Raw genomic sequence first — 24,226 nt, 5'->3', positions numbered from 1 at the left:
CTCAAAACCAATGCTCTCCACTTCCAAATGGTGCGCAATGGCATAAATAACCCTATTTAAGCTCAGTTACACGTTTGCATTGAAAGGGACTGAGTTATCAACTTTTCCAGTTTTTATGCGTGCAAAATGCTTTTCAGAGCGAGAGAATCACTTTTTGACCAAAAAGGTGTTTTTGACCCTGACACGTGAATTGTGCTCAAAACAACTGCTCTTCACTTCCAAATGGTGTGCAATGGCATAAATAACCCTATTTAAGCTTAGTTACACGTTTGCATTGAAAGGGACTGAGTTATCAACTTTTCCAGTTTTTATGCGTGCAAAATGCTTTTCAGAGCGAGAAAAGCATGTTTTGACCCACAATGTGTTTTTGACCCTAACACGTGAATTATAGTCAAAACAACTGCTCTCCACTTCCAAATGGTGCGCGATGGCATAAATAACCCTATTTAAGCTCAGTTACACGTTTGCATTGAAAGGGACTGAGTTATCAACTTTTCCAGTTTTTATGCGTGCAAAATGCTTTTCAGAGCGAGAAAAGCATGTTTTGACCCACAATGTGTTTTTGACCCTAACACGTGAATTATAGTCAAAACAACTGCTCTCCACTTCCAAATGGTGCGCGATGGCATAAATAACCCTATTTAAGCTCAGTTACACGTTTGCATTGAAAGGGACTGAGTTATCAACTTTTCCAGTTTTTATGCGTGCAAAATGCTTTTCAGAGCGAGAGAATCACTTTTTGACCAAAAATGTGTTTTTGACCCTGACACGTGAATTGTGCTCAAAACCAATGCTCTCCACTTCCAAATGGTGCGCGATGGCATAAATAACCCTATTTAAGCTCAGTTACACGTTTGCATTGAAAGGGACTGAGTTATCAACTTTTCCAGTTTTTATGCGTGCAAAATGCTTTTCAGAGCGAGAGAATCACTTTTTGACCAAAAAGGTGTTTTTGACCCTGACACGTGAATTGTGCTCAAAACAACTGCTCTTCACTTCCAAATGGTGTGCAATGGCATAAATAACCCTATTTAAGCTTAGTTACACGTTTGCATTGAAAGGGACTGAGTTATCAACTTTTCCAGTTTTTATGCGTGCAAAATGCTTTTCAGAGCGAGAAAAGCATGTTTTGACCCACAATGTGTTTTTGACCCTAACACGTGAATTATAGTCAAAACAACTGCTCTCCACTTCCAAATGGTGCGCGATGGCATAAATAACCCTATTTAAGCTCAGTTACACGTTTGCATTGAAAGGGACTGAGTTATCAACTTTTCCAGTTTTTATGCGTGCAAAATGCTTTTCAGAGCGAGAGAATCACTTTTTGACCAAAATGGTGTTTTTGACCCTGACACGTGAATTGTGCTCAAAACAACTGCTCTTCACTTCCAAATGGTGCGCAATGGCATAAATAACACTATTTAAGCTCAGTTACACGTTTACATTGAAAGTGACTGAGTTATTCACTTTTCCAGTTTTTATGCGTGCAAAATGCTTTTCAGAGCGAGAAAAGCATTTTTTGACCCACAATGTGTTTTTGACCCTGACACGTGAATTGTGCTCAAAACCAATGCTCTCCACTTCCAAATGGTGCGCGATGGCATAAATAACCATATTTAAGCTCAGTTACACGTTTGCATTGAAAGGGACTGAGTTATCAACTTTTCCAGTTTTTATGCGTGCAAAATGCTTTTCAGAGCGAGAGAATCACTTTTTGACCAAAAATGTGTTTTTGACCCTGACACGTGAATTGTGCTCAAAACAACTGCGCTTCACTTCCAAATGGTGCGCAATGGCATAAATAACCCTATTTAAGCTCAGTTACACGTTTGCATTGAAAGGGACTGAGTTATCAACTTTTCCAATTTTTATGCGTGCAAAATGCTTTTCAGAGCGAGAGAATCACTTTTTGACCAAAAATGTGTTTTTGACCCTGACACGTGAATTGTGCTCAAAACAACTGCGCTTCACTTCCAAATGGTGCGCAATGGCATAAATAACCCTATTTATGCTCAGTTACACGTTTGCATTGAAAGGGACTGAGTTATCAACTTTTCCAGTTTTTATGCGTGCAAAATGCTTTTCAGAGCGAGAAAAGCATGTTTTGACCCACAATGTGTTTTTGACCCTAACACGTGAATTATAGTCAAAACAACTGCTCTCCACTTCCAAATGGTGCGCGATGGCATAAATAACCCTATTTAAGCTCAGTTACACGTTTGCATTGAAAGGGACTGAGTTATCAACTTTTCCAGTTTTTATGCGTGCAAAATGCTTTTCAGAGCGAGAGAATCACTTTTTGACCAAAAATGTGTTTTTGACCCTGACACGTGAATTGTGCTCAAAACCAATGCTCTCCACTTCCAAATGGTGCGCGATGGCATAAATAACCCTATTTAAGCTCAGTTACACGTTTGCATTGAAAGGGACTGAGTTATCAAATTTTCCAGTTTTTATGCGTGCAAAATACTTTTCAGAGCGAGAGAATCACTTTTTGACCAAAAAGGTGTTTTTGACCCTGACACGTGAATTGTGCTCAAAACAACTGCTCTTCACTTCCAAATGGTGTGCAATGGCATAAATAACCCTATTTAAGCTTAGTTACACCTTTGCATTGAAAGGGACTGAGTTATCAACTTTTCCAGTTTTTATGCGTGCAAAATGCTTTTCAGAGCGAGAAAAGCATGTTTTGACCCACGATGTGTTTTTGACCCTAACACGTGAATTATAGTCAAAACAACTGCTCTCCACTTCCAAATGGTGCGCGATGGCATAAATAACCCTATTTAAGCTCAGTTACACGTTTGCATTGAAAGGGACTGAGTTATCAACTTTTCCAGTTTTTATGCGTGCAAAATGCTTTTCAGAGCGAGAGAATCACTTTTTGACCAAAAATGTGTTTTTGACCCTGACACGTGAACTGTGCTCAAAACAACTGCGCTTCACTTCCAAATGGTGCGCAATGGCATAAATAACCCTATTTAAGCTCAGTTACACGTTTGCATTGAAAGTGACTGAGTTATTCACTTTTCCAGTTTTTATGCTTGCAAAATGCTTTTCAGAGCGAGAAAAGCATGTTTTGACCCACAATGTGTTTTTGACCCTGACACGTGAATTGTGCTCAAAACCAATGCTCTCCACTTCCAAATGGTGCGCGATGGCATAAATAACCCTATTTAAGCTCAGTTACACGTTTGCATTGAAAGGGACTGAGTTATCAACTTTTCCAGTTTTTATGCGTGCAAAATGCTTTTCAGAGCGAGAGAATCACTTTTTGACCAAAAATGTGTTTTTGACCCTGACACGTGAATTGTGCTCAAAACCAATGCTCTCCACTTCCAAATGGTGCGCGATGGCATAAATAACCCTATTTAAGCTCAGTTACACGTTTGCATTGAAAGGGACTGAGTTATCAACTTTTCCAGTTTTTATGCGTGCAAAATGCTTTTCAGAGCGAGAGAATCACTTTTTGACCAAAAAGGTGTTTTTGACCCTGACACGTGAATTGTGCTCAAAACAACTGCTCTTCACTTCCAAATGGTGTGCAATGGCATAAATAACCCTATTTAAGCTTAGTTACACGTTTGCATTGAAAGGGACTGAGTTATCAACTTTTCCAGTTTTTATGCGTGCAAAATGCTTTTCAGAGCGAGAAAAGCATGTTTTGACCCACAATGTGTTTTTGACCCTAACACGTGAATTATAGTCAAAACAACTGCTCTCCACTTCCAAATGGTGCGCGATGGCATAAATAACCCTATTTAAGCTCAGTTACACGTTTGCATTGAAAGGGACTGAGTTATCAACTTTTCCAGTTTTTATGCGTGCAAAATGCTTTTCAGAGCGAGAAAAGCATGTTTTGACCCACAATGTGTTTTTGACCCTAACACGTGAATTATAGTCAAAACAACTGCTCTCCACTTCCAAATGGTGCGCGATGGCATAAATAACCCTATTTAAGCTCAGTTACACGTTTGCATTGAAAGGGACTGAGTTATCAACTTTTCCAGTTTTTATGCGTGCAAAATGCTTTTCAGAGCGAGAGAATCACTTTTTGACCAAAATGGTGTTTTTGACCCTGACACGTGAATTGTGCTCAAAACAACTGCTCTTCACTTCCAAATGGTGCGCAATGGCATAAATAACACTATTTAAGCTCAGTTACACGTTTACATTGAAAGTGACTGAGTTATTCACTTTTCCAGTTTTTATGCGTGCAAAATGCTTTTCAGAGCGAGAAAAGCATTTTTTGACCCACAATGTGTTTTTGACCCTGACACGTGAATTGTGCTCAAAACCAATGCTCTCCACTTCCAAATGGTGCGCGATGGCATAAATAACCATATTTAAGCTCAGTTACACGTTTGCATTGAAAGTGACTGAGTTATTCACTTTTCCAGTTTTTATGCTTGCAAAATGCTTTTCAGAGCGAGAAAAGCATGTTTTGACCCACAATGTGTTTTTGACCCTAACACGTGAATTATAGTCAAAACAACTGCTCTCCACTTCCAAATGGTGCGCGATGGCATAAATAACCCTATTTAAGCTCAGTTACACGTTTGCATTGAAAGGGACTGAGTTATCAACTTTTCCAGTTTTTATGCGTGCAAAATGCTTTTCAGAGCGAGAGAATCACTTTTTGACCAAAAATGTGTTTTTGACCCTGACACGTGAATTGTGCTCAAAACCAATGCTCTCCACTTCCAAATGGTGCGCAATGGCATAAATAACCCTATTTAAGCTCAGTTACACGTTTGCATTGAAAGGGACTGAGTTATCAACTTTTCCAGTTTTTATGCGTGCAAAATGCTTTTCAGAGCGAGAGAATCACTTTTTGACCAAAAAGGTGTTTTTGACCCTGACACGTGAATTGTGCTCAAAACAACTGCTCTTCACTTCCAAATGGTGTGCAATGGCATAAATAACCCTATTTAAGCTTAGTTACACGTTTGCATTGAAAGGGACTGAGTTATCAACTTTTCCAGTTTTTATGCGTGCAAAATGCTTTTCAGAGCGAGAAAAGCATGTTTTGACCCACAATGTGTTTTTGACCCTAACACGTGAATTATAGTCAAAACAACTGCTCTCCACTTCCAAATGGTGCGCGATGGCATAAATAACCCTATTTAAGCTCAGTTACACGTTTGCATTGAAAGGGACTGAGTTATCAACTTTTCCAGTTTTTATGCGTGCAAAATGCTTTTCAGAGCGAGAAAAGCATGTTTTGACCCACAATGTGTTTTTGACCCTAACACGTGAATTATAGTCAAAACAACTGCTCTCCACTTCCAAATGGTGCGCGATGGCATAAATAACCCTATTTAAGCTCAGTTACACGTTTGCATTGAAAGGGACTGAGTTATCAACTTTTCCAGTTTTTATGCGTGCAAAATGCTTTTCAGAGCGAGAGAATCACTTTTTGACCAAAAATGTGTTTTTGACCCTGACACGTGAATTGTGCTCAAAACCAATGCTCTCCACTTCCAAATGGTGCGCGATGGCATAAATAACCCTATTTAAGCTCAGTTACACGTTTGCATTGAAAGGGACTGAGTTATCAACTTTTCCAGTTTTTATGCGTGCAAAATGCTTTTCAGAGCGAGAGAATCACTTTTTGACCAAAAAGGTGTTTTTGACCCTGACACGTGAATTGTGCTCAAAACAACTGCTCTTCACTTCCAAATGGTGTGCAATGGCATAAATAACCCTATTTAAGCTTAGTTACACGTTTGCATTGAAAGGGACTGAGTTATCAACTTTTCCAGTTTTTATGCGTGCAAAATGCTTTTCAGAGCGAGAAAAGCATGTTTTGACCCACAATGTGTTTTTGACCCTAACACGTGAATTATAGTCAAAACAACTGCTCTCCACTTCCAAATGGTGCGCGATGGCATAAATAACCCTATTTAAGCTCAGTTACACGTTTGCATTGAAAGGGACTGAGTTATCAACTTTTCCAGTTTTTATGCGTGCAAAATGCTTTTCAGAGCGAGAAAAGCATGTTTTGACCCACAATGTGTTTTTGACCCTAACACGTGAATTATAGTCAAAACAACTGCTCTCCACTTCCAAATGGTGCGCGATGGCATAAATAACCCTATTTAAGCTCAGTTACACGTTTGCATTGAAAGGGACTGAGTTATCAACTTTTCCAGTTTTTATGCGTGCAAAATGCTTTTCAGAGCGAGAGAATCACTTTTTGACCAAAATGGTGTTTTTGACCCTGACACGTGAATTGTGCTCAAAACAACTGCTCTTCACTTCCAAATGGTGCGCAATGGCATAAATAACACTATTTAAGCTCAGTTACACGTTTACATTGAAAGTGACTGAGTTATTCACTTTTCCAGTTTTTATGCGTGCAAAATGCTTTTCAGAGCGAGAAAAGCATTTTTTGACCCACAATGTGTTTTTGACCCTGACACGTGAATTGTGCTCAAAACCAATGCTCTCCACTTCCAAATGGTGCGCGATGGCATAAATAACCATATTTAAGCTCAGTTACACGTTTGCATTGAAAGGGACTGAGTTATCAACTTTTCCAGTTTTTATGCGTGCAAAATGCTTTTCAGAGCGAGAGAATCACTTTTTGACCAAAAATGTGTTTTTGACCCTGACACGTGAATTGTGCTCAAAACAACTGCGCTTCACTTCCAAATGGTGCGCAATGGCATAAATAACCCTATTTAAGCTCAGTTACACGTTTGCATTGAAAGTGACTGAGTTATTCACTTTTCCAGTTTTTATGCTTGCAAAATGCTTTTCAGAGCGAGAAAAGCATGTTTTGACCCACAATGTGTTTTTGACCCTGACACGTGAATTGTGCTCAAAACCAATGCTCTCCACTTCCAAATGGTGCGCGATGGCATAAATAACCCTATTTAAGCTCAGTTACACGTTTGCATTGAAAGGGACTGAGTTATCAACTTTTCCAGTTTTTATGCGTGCAAAATGCTTTTCAGAGCGAGAGAATCACTTTTTGACCAAAAATGTGTTTTTGACCCTGACACGTGAATTGTGCTCAAAACCAATGCTCTCCACTTCCAAATGGTGCGCGATGGCATAAATAACCCTATTTAAGCTCAGTTACACGTTTGCATTGAAAGGGACTGAGTTATCAACTTTTCCAGTTTTTATGCGTGCAAAATGCTTTTCAGAGCGAGAGAATCACTTTTTGACCAAAAAGGTGTTTTTGACCCTGACACGTGAATTGTGCTCAAAACAACTGCTCTTCACTTCCAAATGGTGTGCAATGGCATAAATAACCCTATTTAAGCTTAGTTACACGTTTGCATTGAAAGGGACTGAGTTATCAACTTTTCCAGTTTTTATGCGTGCAAAATGCTTTTCAGAGCGAGAAAAGCATGTTTTGACCCACAATGTGTTTTTGACCCTAACACGTGAATTATAGTCAAAACAACTGCTCTCCACTTCCAAATGGTGCGCGATGGCATAAATAACCCTATTTAAGCTCAGTTACACGTTTGCATTGAAAGGGACTGAGTTATCAACTTTTCCAGTTTTTATGCGTGCAAAATGCTTTTCAGAGCGAGAAAAGCATGTTTTGACCCACAATGTGTTTTTGACCCTAACACGTGAATTATAGTCAAAACAACTGCTCTCCACTTCCAAATGGTGCGCGATGGCATAAATAACCCTATTTAAGCTCAGTTACACGTTTGCATTGAAAGGGACTGAGTTATCAACTTTTCCAGTTTTTATGCGTGCAAAATGCTTTTCAGAGCGAGAGAATCACTTTTTGACCAAAATGGTGTTTTTGACCCTGACACGTGAATTGTGCTCAAAACAACTGCTCTTCACTTCCAAATGGTGCGCAATGGCATAAATAACACTATTTAAGCTCAGTTACACGTTTACATTGAAAGTGACTGAGTTATTCACTTTTCCAGTTTTTATGCGTGCAAAATGCTTTTCAGAGCGAGAAAAGCATTTTTTGACCCACAATGTGTTTTTGACCCTGACACGTGAATTGTGCTCAAAACCAATGCTCTCCACTTCCAAATGGTGCGCGATGGCATAAATAACCATATTTAAGCTCAGTTACACGTTTGCATTGAAAGGGACTGAGTTATCAACTTTTCCAGTTTTTATGCGTGCAAAATGCTTTTCAGAGCGAGAGAATCACTTTTTGACCAAAAATGTGTTTTTGACCCTGACACGTGAATTGTGCTCAAAACAACTGCGCTTCACTTCCAAATGGTGCGCAATGGCATAAATAACCCTATTTAAGCTCAGTTACACGTTTGCATTGAAAGTGACTGAGTTATTCACTTTTCCAGTTTTTATGCTTGCAAAATGCTTTTCAGAGCGAGAAAAGCATGTTTTGACCCACAATGTGTTTTTGACCCTAACACGTGAATTATAGTCAAAACAACTGCTCTCCACTTCCAAATGGTGCGCGATGGCATAAATAACCCTATTTAAGCTCAGTTACACGTTTGCATTGAAAGGGACTGAGTTATCAACTTTTCCAGTTTTTATGCGTGCAAAATGCTTTTCAGAGCGAGAGAATCACTTTTTGACCAAAAATGTGTTTTTGACCCTGACACGTGAATTGTGCTCAAAACCAATGCTCTCCACTTCCAAATGGTGCGCAATGGCATAAATAACCCTATTTAAGCTCAGTTACACGTTTGCATTGAAAGGGACTGAGTTATCAACTTTTCCAGTTTTTATGCGTGCAAAATGCTTTTCAGAGCGAGAGAATCACTTTTTGACCAAAAAGGTGTTTTTGACCCTGACACGTGAATTGTGCTCAAAACAACTGCTCTTCACTTCCAAATGGTGTGCAATGGCATAAATAACCCTATTTAAGCTTAGTTACACGTTTGCATTGAAAGGGACTGAGTTATCAACTTTTCCAGTTTTTATGCGTGCAAAATGCTTTTCAGAGCGAGAAAAGCATGTTTTGACCCACAATGTGTTTTTGACCCTAACACGTGAATTATAGTCAAAACAACTGCTCTCCACTTCCAAATGGTGCGCGATGGCATAAATAACCCTATTTAAGCTCAGTTACACGTTTGCATTGAAAGGGACTGAGTTATCAACTTTTCCAGTTTTTATGCGTGCAAAATGCTTTTCAGAGCGAGAAAAGCATGTTTTGACCCACAATGTGTTTTTGACCCTAACACGTGAATTATAGTCAAAACAACTGCTCTCCACTTCCAAATGGTGCGCGATGGCATAAATAACCCTATTTAAGCTCAGTTACACGTTTGCATTGAAAGGGACTGAGTTATCAACTTTTCCAGTTTTTATGCGTGCAAAATGCTTTTCAGAGCGAGAGAATCACTTTTTGACCAAAAATGTGTTTTTGACCCTGACACGTGAATTGTGCTCAAAACCAATGCTCTCCACTTCCAAATGGTGCGCGATGGCATAAATAACCCTATTTAAGCTCAGTTACACGTTTGCATTGAAAGGGACTGAGTTATCAACTTTTCCAGTTTTTATGCGTGCAAAATGCTTTTCAGAGCGAGAGAATCACTTTTTGACCAAAAAGGTGTTTTTGACCCTGACACGTGAATTGTGCTCAAAACAACTGCTCTTCACTTCCAAATGGTGTGCAATGGCATAAATAACCCTATTTAAGCTTAGTTACACGTTTGCATTGAAAGGGACTGAGTTATCAACTTTTCCAGTTTTTATGCGTGCAAAATGCTTTTCAGAGCGAGAAAAGCATGTTTTGACCCACAATGTGTTTTTGACCCTAACACGTGAATTATAGTCAAAACAACTGCTCTCCACTTCCAAATGGTGCGCGATGGCATAAATAACCCTATTTAAGCTCAGTTACACGTTTGCATTGAAAGGGACTGAGTTATCAACTTTTCCAGTTTTTATGCGTGCAAAATGCTTTTCAGAGCGAGAGAATCACTTTTTGACCAAAATGGTGTTTTTGACCCTGACACGTGAATTGTGCTCAACAACTGCTCTTCACTCAAATGCTGCGCACTGCCATAAAACTATTAGCTCAGTTACACGTTACATCAGTTACACGTTTACACTTGAAAGTGACTGAGTTTTCACTTATGCGTGCAAAATGCTTTTCAGAGCGAGAAAAGCATTTTTGACCCACAATGTGTTTTTGACCCTGACACGTGAATTGTGCTCAAAACCAATGCTCTCCACTTCCAAATGGTGCGCGATGGCATAAATAACCATATTTAAGCTCAGTTACACGTTTGCATTGAAAGGGACTGAGTTATCAACTTTTCCAGTTTTTATGCGTGCAAAATGCTTTTCAGAGCGAGAGAATCACTTTTTGACCAAAAATGTGTTTTTGACCCTGACACGTGAATTGTGCTCAAAACAACTGCGCTTCACTTCCAAATGGTGCGCAATGGCATAAATAACCCTATTTAAGCTCAGTTACACGTTTGCATTGAAAGGGACTGAGTTATCAACTTTTCCAATTTTTATGCGTGCAAAATGCTTTTCAGAGCGAGAGAATCACTTTTTGACCAAAAATGTGTTTTTGACCCTGACACGTGAATTGTGCTCAAAACAACTGCGCTTCACTTCCAAATGGTGCGCAATGGCATAAATAACCCTATTTATGCTCAGTTACACGTTTGCATTGAAAGGGACTGAGTTATCAACTTTTCCAGTTTTTATGCGTGCAAAATGCTTTTCAGAGCGAGAAAAGCATGTTTTGACCCACAATGTGTTTTTGACCCTAACACGTGAATTATAGTCAAAACAACTGCTCTCCACTTCCAAATGGTGCGCGATGGCATAAATAACCCTATTTAAGCTCAGTTACACGTTTGCATTGAAAGGGACTGAGTTATCAACTTTTCCAGTTTTTATGCGTGCAAAATGCTTTTCAGAGCGAGAGAATCACTTTTTGACCAAAAATGTGTTTTTGACCCTGACACGTGAATTGTGCTCAAAACCAATGCTCTCCACTTCCAAATGGTGCGCGATGGCATAAATAACCCTATTTAAGCTCAGTTACACGTTTGCATTGAAAGGGACTGAGTTATCAAATTTTCCAGTTTTTATGCGTGCAAAATACTTTTCAGAGCGAGAGAATCACTTTTTGACCAAAAAGGTGTTTTTGACCCTGACACGTGAATTGTGCTCAAAACAACTGCTCTTCACTTCCAAATGGTGTGCAATGGCATAAATAACCCTATTTAAGCTTAGTTACACCTTTGCATTGAAAGGGACTGAGTTATCAACTTTTCCAGTTTTTATGCGTGCAAAATGCTTTTCAGAGCGAGAAAAGCATGTTTTGACCCACGATGTGTTTTTGACCCTAACACGTGAATTATAGTCAAAACAACTGCTCTCCACTTCCAAATGGTGCGCGATGGCATAAATAACCCTATTTAAGCTCAGTTACACGTTTGCATTGAAAGGGACTGAGTTATCAACTTTTCCAGTTTTTATGCGTGCAAAATGCTTTTCAGAGCGAGAGAATCACTTTTTGACCAAAAATGTGTTTTTGACCCTGACACGTGAACTGTGCTCAAAACAACTGCGCTTCACTTCCAAATGGTGCGCAATGGCATAAATAACCCTATTTAAGCTCAGTTACACGTTTGCATTGAAAGTGACTGAGTTATTCACTTTTCCAGTTTTTGTGCTTGCAAAATGCTTTTCAGAGCGAGAAAAGCATGTTTTGACCCACAATGTGTTTTTGACCCTGACACGTGAATTGTGCTCAAAACCAATGCTCTCCACTTCCAAATGGTGCGCGATGGCATAAATAACCCTATTTAAGCTCAGTTACACGTTTGCATTGAAAGGGACTGAGTTATCAACTTTTCCAGTTTTTATGCGTGCAAAATGCTTTTCAGAGCGAGAGAATCACTTTTTGACCAAAAAGGTGTTTTTGACCCTGACACGTGAATTGTGCTCAAAACAACTGCTCTTCACTTCCAAATGGTGTGCAATGGCATAAATAACCCTATTTAAGCTCAGTTACACGTTTGCATTGAAAGTGACTGAGTTATTCACTTTTCCAGTTTTTATGCTTGCAAAATGCTTTTCAGAGCGAGAAAAGCATGTTTTGACCCACAATGTGTTTTTGACCCTGACACGTGAATTGTGCTCAAAACCAATGCTCTCCACTTCCAAATGGTGCGCGATGGCATAAATAACCCTATTTAAGCTCAGTTACACGTTTGCATTGAAAGGGACTGAGTTATCAACTTTTCCAGTTTTTATGCGTGCAAAATGCTTTTCAGAGCGAGAGAATCACTTTTTGACCAAAAATGTGTTTTTGACCCTGACACGTGAATTGTGCTCAAAACAACTGCTCTTCACTTCCAAATGTTGCGCAATGGCATAAATAACCCTATTTAAGCTCAGTTACACGTTTGCATTGAAAGGGACTGAGTTATCAACTTTTCCAGTTTTTATGCGTGCAAAATGCTTTTCAGAGCGAGAGAATCACTTTTTGACCAAAAATGTGTTTTTGACCCTGACACGTGAATTGTGCTCAAAACAACTGCTCTTCACTTCCAAATGGTGCGCAATGGCATAAATAACCCTATTTAAGCTCAGTTACACGTTTGCATTGAAAGTGACTGAGTTAATCACTTTTCCAGTTTTTATGCTTGCAAAATGCTTTTCAGAGCGAGAAAAGCATGTTTTGACCCACAATGTGTTTTTGACCCTGACACGTGAATTGTGCTCAAAACCAATGCTCTCCACTTCCAAATGGTGCGCGATGGCATAAATAACCCTATTTAAGCTCAGTTACACGTTTGCATTGAAAGTGACCGAGTTATCAACTTTTCCAGTTTTTATGCGTGCAAAATGCTTTTCAGAGCGAGAAAAGCATTTTTTGACCAACAATGTGTTTTTGACCCTAACACGTGAATTATAGTCAAAACAACTGCTCTCCACTTCCAAATGGTGCGCGATGGCATAAATAACCCTATTTAAGCTCAGTTACACGTTTGCATTGAAAGGGACTGAGTTATCAACTTTTCCAGTTTTTATGCTTGCAAAATGCTTTTCAGAGCGAGAAAAGCATGTTTTGACCCACAATGTGTTTTTGACCCTAACACGTGAATTGTGCTCAAAACAACTGCTCTCCACTTCCAAATGGTGCGCGATGGCATAAATAACCCTATTTAAGCTCAGTTACACGTTTGCATTGAAAGGGACTGAGTTATCAACTTTTCCAGTTTTTATGCGTGCAAAATGCTTTTCAGAGCGAGAGAATCACTTTTTGACCAAAAATGTGTTTTTGACCCTGACACGTGAATTGTGCTCAAAACAACTGCTCTTCACTTCCAAATGGTGCGCAATGGCATAAATAACCCTATTTAAGCTCAGTTACACGTTTGCATTGAAAGTGACTGAGTTATTCACTTTTCCAGTTTTTATGCTTGCAAAATGCTTTTCAGAGCGAGAAAAGCATGTTTTGACCCACAATGTGTTTTTGACCCTGACACGTGAATTGTGCTCAAAACCAATGCTCTCCACTTCCAAATGGTGCGCAATGGCATAAATAACCCTATTTCAGCTCAGTTACACGTTTGCATTGAAAGTGACTGAGTTATTCACTTTTCCAGTTTTTATGCGTGCAAAATGCTTTTCAGAGCGAGAGAATCACTTTTTGAACAAAAATGTGTTTTTGACCCTGACACGTGAATTGTGCTCAAAACAACTGCGCTTCACTTCCAAATGGTGCGCAATGGCATAAATAACCCTATTTAAGCTCAGTTACACGTTTGCATTGAAAGTGACTGAGTTATTCACTTTTCCAGTTTTTATGCTTGCAAAATGCTTTTCAGAGCGAGAAAAGCATGTTTTGACCCACAATGTGTTTTTGACCCTGACACGTGAATTGTGCTCAAAACCAATGCTCTCCACTTCCAAATGGTGCGCGATGGCATAAATAACCCTATTTAAGCTCAGTTACACGTTTGCATTGAAAGGGACTGAGTTATCAACTTTTCCAATTTTTATGCGTGCAAAATGCTTTTCAGAGCGAGAGAATCACTTTTTGACCAAAAATGTGTTTTTGACCCTGACACGTGAATTGTGCTCAAAACAACTGCGCTTCACTTCCAAATGGTGCGCAATGGCATAAATAACCCTATTTATGCTCAGTTACACGTTTGCATTGAAAGGGACTGAGTTATCAACTTTTCCAGTTTTTATGCGTGCAAAATGCTTTTCAGAGCGAGAAAAGCATGTTTTGACCCACAATGTGTTTTTGACCCTAACACGTGAATTATAGTCAAAACAACTGCTCTCCACTTCCAAATGGTGCGCGATGGCATAAATAACCCTATTTAAGCTCAGTTACACGTTTGCATTGAAAGGGACTGAGTTATCAACTTTTCCAGTTTTTATGCGTGCAAAATGCTTTTCAGAGCGAGAGAATCACTTTTTGACCAAAAATGTGTTTTTGACCCTGACACGTGAACTGTGCTCAAAACAACTGCGCTTCACTTCCAAATGGTGCGCAATGGCATAAATAACCCTATTTAAGCTCAGTTACACGTTTGCATTGAAAGGGACTGAGTTATTCACTTTTCCAGTTTTTATGCTTGCAAAATGCTTTTCAGAGCGAGAAAAGCATGTTTTGACCCACAATGTGTTTTTGACCCTGACACGTGAATTGTGCTCAAAACCAATGCTCTCCACTTCCAAATGGTGCGCGATGGCATAAATAACCCTATTTAAGCTCAGTTACACGTTTGCATTGAAAGGGACTGAGTTATCAAATTTTCCAGTTTTTATGCGTGCAAAATACTTTTCAGAGCGAGAGAATCACTTTTTGACCAAAAAGGTGTTTTTGACCCTGACACGTGAATTGTGCTCAAAACAACTGCTCTTCACTTCCAAATGGTGTGCAATGGCATAAATAACCCTATTTAAGCTTAGTTACACCTTTGCATTGAAAGGGACTGAGTTATCAACTTTTCCAGTTTTTATGCGTGCAAAATGCTTTTCAGAGCGAGAAAAGCATGTTTTGACCCACGATGTGTTTTTGACCCTAACACGTGAATTATAGTCAAAACAACTGCTCTCCACTTCCAAATGGTGCGCGATGGCATAAATAACCCTATTTAAGCTCAGTTACACGTTTGCATTGAAAGGGACTGAGTTATCAACTTTTCCAGTTTTTATGCGTGCAAAATGCTTTTCAGAGCGAGAGAATCACTTTTTGACCAAAAATGTGTTTTTGACCCTGACACGTGAATTGTGCTCAAAACAACTGCTCTTCACTTCCAAATGGTGCGCAATGGCATAAATAACCCTATTTAAGCTCAGTTACACGTTTGCATTGAAAGTGACTGAGTTATTCACTTTTCCAGTTTTTATGCTTGCAAAATGCTTTTCAGAGCGAGAAAAGCATGTTTTGACCCACAATGTGTTTTTGACCCTGACACGTGAATTGTGCTCAAAACCAATGCTCTCCACTTCCAAATGGTGCGCGATGGCATAAATAACCCTATTTAAGCTCAGTTACACGTTTGCATTGAAAGGGACTGAGTTATCAACTTTTCCAGTTTTTATGCGTGCAAAATGCTTTTCAGAGCGAGAGAATCACTTTTCGACCAAAAATGTGTTTTTGACCCTGACACGTGAATTGTGCTCAAAACAACTGCTCTTCACTTCCAAATGGTGCGCAATGGCATAAATAACCCTATTTAAGCTCAGTTACACGTTTGCATTGAAAGTGACTGAGTTATTCACTTTTCCAGTTTTTATGCTTGCAAAATGCTTTTCAGAGCGAGAAAAGCATGTTTTGACCCACAATGTGTTTTTGACCCTGACACGTGAATTGTGCTCAAAACCAATGCTCTCCACTTCCAAATGGTGCGCGATGGCATAAATAACCCTATTTAAGCTCAGTTACACGTTTGCATTGAAAGTGACTGAGTTATCAACTTTTCCAGTTTTTATGCGTGCAAAATGCTTTTCAGAGCGAGAAAAGCATTTTTTGACCAACAATGTGTTTTTGACCCTAACACGTGAATTATAGTCAAAACAACTGCTCTCCACTTCCAAATGGTGCGCGATGGCATAAATAACCCTATTTAAGCTCAGTTACACGTTTGCATTGAAAGGGACTGAGTTATCAACTTTTCCAGTTTTTATGCTTGCAAAATGCTTTTCAGAGCGAGAAAAGCATGTTTTGACCCACAATGTGTTTTTGACCCTAACACGTGAATTGTGCTCAAAACAACTGCTCTCCACTTCCAAATGGTGCGCGATGGCATAAATAACCCTATTTAAGCTCAGTTACACGTTTGCATTGAAAGGGACTGAGTTATCAACTTTTCCAGTTTTTATGCGTGCAAAATGCTTTTCAGAGCGAGAGAATCACTTTTTGACCAAAAATGTGTTTTTGACCCTGACACGTGAATTGTGCTCAAAACAACTGCTCTTCACTTCCAAATGGTGCGCAATGGCATAAATAACCCTATTTAAGCTCAGTTACACGTTTGCATTGAAAGTGACTGAGTTATTCACTTTTCCAGTTTTTATGCTTGCAAAATGCTTTTCAGAGCGAGAAAAGCATGTTTTGACCCACAATGTGTTTTTGACCCTGACACGTGAATTGTGCTCAAAACCAATGCTCTCCACTTCCAAATGGTGCGCAATGGCATAAATAACCCTATTTCAGCTCAGTTACACGTTTGCATTGAAAGTGACTGAGTTATTCACTTTTCCAGTTTTTATGCGTGCAAAATGCTTTTCAGAGCGAGAGAATCACTTTTTGAACAAAAATGTGTTTTTGACCCTGACACGTGAATTGTGCTCAAAACAACTGCTCTTCACTTCCAAATGGTGCGCAATGGCATAAATAACCCTATTTAAGCTCAGTTACACGTTTGCATTGAAAGTGACTGAGTTATTCACTTTTCCAGTTTTTATGCTTGCAAAATGCTTTTCAGAGCGAGAAAAGCATGTTTTGACCCACAATGTGTTTTTGACCCTGACACGTGAATTGTGCTCAAAACCAATGCTCTCCACTTCCAAATGGTGCGCAATGGCATAAATAACCCTATTTCAGCTCAGTTACACGTTTGCATTGAAAGTGACTGAGTTATTCACTTTTCCAGTTTTTATGCGTGCAAAATGCTTTTCAGAGCGAGAGAATCACTTTTTGAACAAAAATGTGTTTTTGACCCTGACACGTGAATTGTGCTCAAAACAACTGCTCTTCACTTCCAAATGGTGCGCAATGGCATAAATAACCCTATTTAAGCTCAGTTACACGTTTGCATTGAAAGTGACTGAGTTATTCACTTTTCCAGTTTTTATGCTTGCAAAATGCTTTTCAGAGCGAGAAAAGCATGTTTTGACCCACAATGTGTTTTTGACCCTAACACGTGAATTATAGTCAAAACAACTGCTCTCCACTTCCAAATGGTGCGCGATGGCATAAATAACCCTATTTAAGCTCAGTTACACGTTTGCATTGAAAGGGACTGAGTTATCAACTTTTCCAGTTTTTATGCGTGCAAAATGCTTTTCAGAGCGAGAGAATCACTTTTTGACCAAAAATGTGTTTTTGACCCTGACACGTGAATTGTGCTCAAAACAACTGCTCTTCACTTCCAAATGGTGCGCAATGGCATAAATAACCCTATTTATGCTCAGTTACACGTTTGCATTGAAAGGGACTGAGTTATCAACTTTTCCAGTTTTTATGCGTGCAAAATGCTTTTCAGAGCGAGAAAAGCATGTTTTGACCCACAATGTGTTTTTGACCCTAACACGTGAATTATAGTCAAAACAACTGCTCTCCACTTCCAAATGGTGCGCGATGGCATAAATAACCCTATTTAAGCTCAGTTACACGTTTGCATTGAAAGGGACTGAGTTATCAACTTTTCCAGTTTTTATGCGTGCAAAATGCTTTTCAGAGCGAGAGAATCACTTTTTGACCAAAAATGTGTTTTTGACCCTGACACGTGAACTGTGCTCAAAACAACTGCGCTTCACTTCCAAATGGTGCGCAATGGCATAAATAACCCTATTTAAGCTCAGTTACACGTTTGCATTGAAAGGGACTGAGTTATTCACTTTTCCAGTTTTTATGCTTGCAAAATGCTTTTCAGAGCGAGAAAAGCATGTTTTGACCCACAATGTGTTTTTGACCCTGACACGTGAATTGTGCTCAAAACCAATGCTCTCCACTTCCAAGTGGTGCGCGATGGCATAAATAACCCTATTTAAGCTCAGTTACACGTTTGCATTGAAAGGGACTGAGTTATCAAATTTTCCAGTTTTTATGCGTGCAAAATACTTTTCAGAGCGAGAGAATCACTTTTTGACCAAAAAGGTGTTTTTGACCCTGACACGTGAATTGTGCTCAAAACAACTGCTCTTCACTTCCAAATGGTGTGCAATGGCATAAATAACCCTATTTAAGCTTAGTTACACCTTTGCATTGAAAGGGACTGAGTTATCAACTTTTCCAGTTTTTACGCGTGCAAAATGCTTTTCAGAGCGAGAAAAGCATGTTTTGACCCACGATGTGTTTTTGACCCTAACACGTGAATTATAGTCAAAACAACTGCTCTCCACTTCCAAATGGTGCGCGATGGCATAAATAACCCTATTTAAGCTCAGTTACACGTTTGCATTGAAAGGGACTGAGTTATCAACTTTTCCAGTTTTTATGCGTGCAAAATGCTTTTCAGAGCGAGAGAATCACTTTTTGACCAAAAATGTGTTTTTGACCCTGACACGTGAACTGTGCTCAAAACAACTGCGCTTCACTTCCAAATGGTGCGCAATGGCATAAATAACCCTATTTAAGCTCAGTTACACGTTTGCATTGAAAGTGACTGAGTTATTCACTTTTCCAGTTTTTATGCTTGCAAAATGCTTTTCAGAGCGAGAAAAGCATGTTTTGACCCACAATGTGTTTTTGACCCTGACACGTGAATTGTGCTCAAAACCAATGCTCTCCACTTCCAAATGGTGCGCGATGGCATAAATAACCCTATTTAAGCTCAGTTACACGTTTGCATTGAAAGGGACTGAGTTATCAACTTTTCCAGTTTTTATGCGTGCAAAATGCTTTTCAGAGCGAGAGAATCACTTTTTGACCAAAAAGGTGTTTTTGACCCTGACACGTGAATTGTGCTCAAAACAACTGCTCTTCACTTCCAAATGGTGTGCAATGGCATAAATAACCCTATTTAAGCTCAGTTACACGTTTGCATTGAAAGTGACTGAGTTATTCACTTTTCCAGTTTTTATGCTTGTAAAATGCTTTTCAGAGCGAGAAAAGCATGTTTTGACCCACAATGTGTTTTTGACCCTGACACGTGAATTGTGCTCAAAACCAATGCTCTCCACTTCCAAATGGTGCGCGATGGCATAAATAACCCTATTTAAGCTCAGTTACACGTTTGCATTGAAAGGGACTGAGTTATCAACTTTTCCAGTTTTTATGCGTGCAAAATGCTTTTCAGAGCGAGAGAATCACTTTTTGACCAAAAATGTGTTTTTGACCCTGACACGTGAATTGTGCTCAAAACAACTGCTCTTCACTTCCAAATGGTGCGCAATGGCATAAATAACCCTATTTAAGCTCAGTTACACGTTTGCATTGAAAGTGACTGAGTTATTCACTTTTCCAGTTTTTATGCTTGCAAAATGCTTTTCAGAGCGAGAAAAGCATGTTTTGACCCACAATGTGTTTTTGACCCTGACACGTGAATTGTGCTCAAAACCAATGCTCTCCACTTCCAAATGGTGCGCGATGGCATAAATAACCCTATTTAAGCTCAGTTACACGTTTGCATTGAAAGGGACTGAGTTATCAACTTTTCCAGTTTTTATGCGTGCAAAATGCTTTTCAGAGCGAGAGAATCACTTTTTGACCAAAAATGTGTTTTTGACCCTGACACGTGAATTGTGCTCAAAACAACTGCTCTTCACTTCCAAATGGTGCGCAATGGCATAAATAACCCTATTTAAGCTCAGTTACACGTTTGCATTGAAAGTGACTGAGTTATTCACTTTTCCAGTTTTTATGCTTGCAAAATGCTTTTCAGAGCGAGAAAAGCATGTTTTGACCCACAATGTGTTTTTGACCCTGACACGTGAATTGTGCTCAAAACCAATGCTCTCCACTTCCAAATGGTGCGCGATGGCATAAATAACCCTATTTAAGCTCAGTTACACGTTTGCATTGAAAGTGACTGAGTTATCAACTTTTCCAGTTTTTATGCGTGCAAAATGCTTTTCAGAGCGAGAAAAGCATTTTTTGACCAACAATGTGTTTTTGACCCTAACACGTGAATTATAGTCAAAACAACTGCTCTCCACTTCCAAATGGTGCGCGATGGCATAAATAACCCTATTTAAGCTCAGTTACACGTTTGCATTGAAAGGGACTGAGTTATCAACTTTTCCAGTTTTTATGCGTGCAAAATGCTTTTCAGAGCGAGAGAATCACTTTTTGACCAAAAATGTGTTTTTGACCCTGACACGTGAATTGTGCTCAAAACAACTGCTCTTCACTTCCAAATGGTGCGCAATGGCATAAATAACCCTATTTAAGCTCAGTTACACGTTTGCATTGAAAGTGACTGAGTTATTCACTTTTCCAGTTTTTATGCTTGCAAAATGCTTTTCAGAGCGAGAAAAGCATGTTTTGACCCACAATGTGTTTTTGACCCTGACACGTGAATTGTGCTCAAAACCAATGCTCTCCACTTCCAAATGGTGCGCAATGGCATAAATAACCCTATTTCAGCTCAGTTACACGTTTGCATTGAAAGTGACTGAGTTATTCACTTTTCCAGTTTTTATGCGTGCAAAATGCTTTTCAGAGCGAGAGAATCACTTTTTGAACAAAAATGTGTTTTTGACCCTGACACGTGAATTGTGCTCAAAACAACTGCTCTTCACTTCCAAATGGTGCGCAATGGCATAAATAACCCTATTTAAGCTCAGTTACACGTTTGCATTGAAAGTGACTGAGTTATTCACTTTTCCAGTTTTTATGCTTGCAAAATGCTTTTCAGAGCGAGAAAAGCATGTTTTGACCCACAATGTGTTTTTGACCCTGACACGTGAATTGTGCTCAAAACCAATGCTCTCCACTTCCAAATGGTGCGCAATGGCATAAATAACCCTATTTCAGCTCAGTTACACGTTTGCATTGAAAGTGACTGAGTTATTCACTTTTCCAGTTTTTATGCGTGCAAAATGCTTTTCAGAGCGAGAGAATCACTTTTTGAACAAAAATGTGTTTTTGACCCTGACACGTGAATTGTGCTCAAAACAACTGCTCTTCACTTCCAAATGGTGCGCAATGGCATAAATAACCCTATTTAAGCTCAGTTACACGTTTGCATTGAAAGTGACTGAGTTATTCACTTTTCCAGTTTTTATGCTTGCAAAATGCTTTTCAGAGCGAGAAAAGCATGTTTTGACCCACAATGTGTTTTTGACCCTAACACGTGAATTATAGTCAAAACAACTGCTCTCCACTTCCAAATGGTGCGCGATGGCATAAATAACCCTATTTAAGCTCAGTTACACGTTTGCATTGAAAGGGACTGAGTTATCAACTTTTCCAGTTTTTATGCGTGCAAAATGCTTTTCAGAGCGAGAGAATCACTTTTTGACCAAAAATGTGTTTTTGACCCTGACACGTGAATTGTGCTCAAAACAACTGCTCTTCACTTCCAAATGGTGCGCAATGGCATAAATAACCCTATTTAAGCTCAGTTACACGTTTGCATTGAAAGTGACTGAGTTATTCACTTTTCCAGTTTTTATGCTTGCAAAATGCTTTTCAGAGCGAGAAAAGCATGTTTTGACCCACAATGTGTCTTTGACCCTGACACGTGAACTGTGCTCAAAACAACTGCGCTTCACTTCCAAATGGTGCGCAATGGCATAAATAACCCTATTTAAGCTCAGTTACACGTTTGCATTGAAAGTGACTGAGTTATTCACTTTTCCAGTTTTTATGCTTGCAAAATGCTTTTCAGAGCGAGAAAAGCATGTTTTGACCCACAATGTGTTTTTGACCCTAACACTTGAATTGTGCTCAAAACAACTGCTCTCCACTTCCAAATGGTGCGCGATGGCATAAATAACCCTATTTAAGCTCAGTTACACGTTTGCATTGAAAGGGACTGAGTTATCAACTTTTCCAGTTTTTATGCGTGCAAAATGCGTTTCAGAGCGAGAGAATCACTTTTTGACCAAAAATGTGTTTTTGACCCTGACACGTGAATTGTGCTCAAAACAACGGCTCTTCACTTCCAAATGGTGCGCAATGGCATAAATAACCCTATTTAAGCTCAGTTACACGTTTGCATTGAAAGTGACTGAGTTATTCACTTTTCCAGTTTTTATGCTTGCAAAATGCTTTTCAGAGCGAGAAAAGCATGTTTTGACCCACAATGTGTTTTTGACCCTGACACGTGAATTGTGCTCAAAACCAATGCTCTCCACTTCCAAATGGTGCGCAATGGCATAAATAACCCTATTTCAGCTCAGTTACACGTTTGCATTGAAAGTGACTGAGTTATTCACTTTTCCAGTTTTTATGCGTGCAAAATGCTTTTCAGAGCGAGAGAATCACTTTTTGAACAAAAATGTGTTTTTGACCCTGACACGTGAATTGTGCTCAAAACAACTGCTCTTCACTTCCAAATGGTGCGCAATGGCATAAATAACCCTATTTAAGCTCAGTTACACGTTTGCATTGAAAGTGACTGAGTTATTCACTTTTCCAGTTTTTATGCTTGCAAAATGCTTTTCAGAGCGAGAAAAGCATGTTTTGACCCACAATGTGTTTTTGACCCTAACACGTGAATTATAGTCAAAACAACTGCTCTCCACTTCCAAATGGTGCGCGATGGCATAAATAACCCTATTTAAGCTCAGTTACACGTTTGCATTGAAAGGGACTGAGTTATCAACTTTTCCAGTTTTTATGCGTGCAAAATGCTTTTCAGAGCGAGAGAATCACTTTTTGACCAAAAATGTGTTTTTGACCCTGACACGTGAATTGTGCTCAAAACAACTGCTCTTCACTTCCAAATGGTGCGCAATGGCATAAATAACCCTATTTAAGCTCAGTTACACGTTTGCATTGAAAGTGACTGAGTTATTCACTTTTCCAGTTTTTATTCTTGCAAAATGCTTTTCAGAGCGAGAAAAGCATGTTTTGACCCACAATGTGTCTTTGACCCTGACACGTGAACTGTGCTCAAAACAACTGCGCTTCACTTCCAAATGGTGCGCAATGGCATAAATAACCCTATTTAAGCTCAGTTACACGTTTGCATTGAAAGTGACTGAGTTATTCACTTTTCCAGTTTTTATGCTTGCAAAATGCTTTTCAGAGCGAGAAAAGCATGTTTTGACCCACAATGTGTTTTTGACCCTAACACTTGAATTGTGCTCAAAACAACTGCTCTCCACTTCCAAATGGTGCGCGATGGCATAAATAACCCTATTTAAGCTCAGTTACACGTTTGCATTGAAAGGGACTGAGTTATCAACTTTTCCAGTTTTTATGCGTGCAAAATGCGTTTCAGAGCGAGAGAATCACTTTTTGACCAAAAATGTGTTTTTGACCCTGACACGTGAATTGTGCTCAAAACAACGGCTCTTCACTTCCAAATGGTGCGCAATGGCATAAATAACCCTATTTAAGCTCAGTTACACGTTTGCATTGAAAGTGACTGAGTTATTCACTTTTCCAGTTTTTATGCTTGCAAAATGCTTTTCAGAGCGAGAAAAGCATGTTTTGACCCACAATGTGTTTTTGACCCTGACACGTGAATTGTGCTCAAAACCAATGCTCTCCACTTCCAAATGGTGCGCAATGGCATAAATAACCATATTTCAGCTCAGTTACACGTTTGCATTGAAAGTGACTGAGTTATTCACTTTTCCAGTTTTTATGCTTGCAAAATGCTTTTCAGAGCGAGAAAAGCATGTTTTGACCCACAATGTGTTTTTGACCCTGACACGTGAATTGTGCTCAAAACCAATGCTCTCCACTTCCAAATGGTGCGCAATGGCATAAATAACCCTATTTCAGCTCAGTTACACGTTTGCATTGAAAGTGACTGAGTTATTCACTTTTCCAGTTTTTATGCGTGCAAAATGCTTTTCAGAGCGAGAGAATCACTTTTTGAACAAAAATGTGTTTTTGACCCTGACACGTGAATTGTGCTCAAAACAACTGCTCTTCACTTCCAAATGGTGCGCAATGGCATAAATAACC

The sequence above is a fragment of the Micromesistius poutassou genome (genome assembly GCF_964030765.1).
Source record: "Micromesistius poutassou genome assembly, chromosome: 3".
NCBI lineage: Eukaryota > Metazoa > Chordata > Actinopteri > Gadiformes > Gadidae > Micromesistius > Micromesistius poutassou.
The sequence above is the reverse complement of the archived record's forward strand: the minus strand, read 5'-3'. Positions refer to the sequence as shown.